This window comes from Arachis ipaensis, chromosome B10 (assembly GCF_059453495.1).
Source record: "Arachis ipaensis isolate K30076 ecotype BB chromosome B10, ASM5945349v1, whole genome shotgun sequence".
Lineage (NCBI taxonomy): Eukaryota > Viridiplantae > Streptophyta > Magnoliopsida > Fabales > Fabaceae > Arachis > Arachis ipaensis.
The window spans coordinates 106,431,093-106,432,892 of record NC_142435.1 but is presented as its reverse complement, the minus strand read 5'-3'; the positions used below and the strand labels follow the sequence as shown (position 1 = coordinate 106,432,892).

At 40.3% G+C, this 1,800-nt stretch overlaps 1 non-coding gene across 1 annotated transcript; it reads left to right on the top strand.

The window, feature by feature from the left end:
- Positions 1–510: 510 nt before the first annotated feature.
- On the top strand, positions 511–617 carry LOC148581206 (small nucleolar RNA R71). The gene has a single exon (XR_015896452.1). It is a non-coding gene; the product is annotated as a small nucleolar RNA R71 (small nucleolar RNA).
- Positions 618–1,800: the final 1,183 nt, after the last annotated feature.

The following is a 1,800-nucleotide window of genomic DNA, read 5'->3' as shown; positions in this document are numbered from 1 at the left end:
CCAATTCTGGTTAGAATTATCCTGCCATCCATGGTTATTATTTCCACTTTGATTGTATCCTTGGTTGGGGCGGTCATGGAAGTTATGAGTGGATGCCACCATGTTGTCTTCTTGTTGGAGCTGCGGGCATTCATCAGTGTAATGGCTATAATCAGCACAGATTCTGCAAATTCTCTGTGGGACTAGTTGTTGGTTTTGCTATGGCGGAGGAGGTTGAGTTTGCTGAGCTTGTTGTTGATTCAATTGCATCTGCTTCAGCAAGTTGGTCATCTCACATATACTCTGGGCTAGAGTAGCAGTCTCTCTGTTAGAGGATACTTCTGCAACGGCTTTTGAACGACCTTGCTTTTGCCTGTGATTCCTAGTAGATTCAGCTAAATCACTGATCAATTGCCAAGCCTCATCAGTGGTCTTGTACTTCTTCATAGACCCATTGCTAGCACTTTCCCATGTGGTTTATCTTGGGGCCTCATGCCCTGTGTGATATAGCTAAGTAACACTATCTTGTCAATCCTGTGGTGGGGGCATACTTCCAGAAGATTATTAAAGCGCTCCCAGTATTCAAAGAGAGTTTCGTTGTCATCCTGAACAATTGTGGAAATATCCTTCCTCAGTTTATCAGTAACTTCAGATGGAAAGAATTTTTCCAAAAACTCCTTTCTGAGTGTATCCCAGTTGGATACATTTGCCAGAGGTTGAGTGTAGTACCACTCTCTTGCTTTTCCCTCGAGAGAAAACGGGAAAGCTTTCAGCAAAATTGAAGTTTCATCAGTACCATCACGCCTGATAGTAGAACAGGCTGCCTGGAAATCTCTCAAGTGCTTGATAGGCTCTTGAGCAGGTAGGCCATGAAACTTGGGCATCAAATTTAGCAGTGCGGTCTTTATTTCAAATCTGTAGCTACCGCTGGATGATGCGCTTGAAACGGTTGCATTGTAAAATCAGGGGCTCCTTCCTCCTGGATGGTAACTCTCCTAGCTGCCATGTCTTCTGCACGTAAAACAACCGAATCAGTAGAACGGGGGATGGTTTCTTCCTCAAGTTCACTCTCAGATCCGCCCTCAGAGCGGACTAACCGACGCTGTTCTCGCCTTATTCGTGAAATAGTTCTTTCAATATCAGGATCGAATATTAGCAAGCGCGGATCAGGAAGTGAACGCGTCATTTGACGGAAGAAACATGCAGCTCATAGTAGCAAAATAAAATAAAATGCAAATAAATAAATTCTAATTAATAACTTTAGCACTCTATTGCAACTCCCCGGCAACGGCGCCAAAAATTGATGAGGTGCAGAAGTTGGTGAATTAAAAATTATTAAAATAGTTACATTGCAAGTATAGTTCTTAACTCACCAAAAATCTGTCTATCAATTAAGAAATATGTCACAGAGAGTTTAAATTAAAAATTACTAGGAGTTGGAGTCCCAGGTCGTCTCCCGACGAGTTGCAGAAAAGTGTGCTATTTTATTAATCAGATGTTCCAAGAAGTTGAGTTAAGTAGAGGGAAAATTAAAAAGAGGAAATTTAAATAATATGAATAAAAGCCTTGACTGGGAGTTGATTAGTTGGAATCTCTATTATTGATGGGATGATTTCAAGATTTATTTATAATTAATGGTTGTTCTGTTTAGTTATCCCTTACTAGGTAAATGAAAGTCAAACAAGTTAGAATGCTAGATCTATTCACGAGTTGCAACCCACTTAGTTCAAAGGGATTGGTGTTAGTGATTAGATAACAATCCAACAGTTAACCCAATTACAATTTTTCTTTCAATCCTTCCAACTCAAGAGTTCCTTTCAA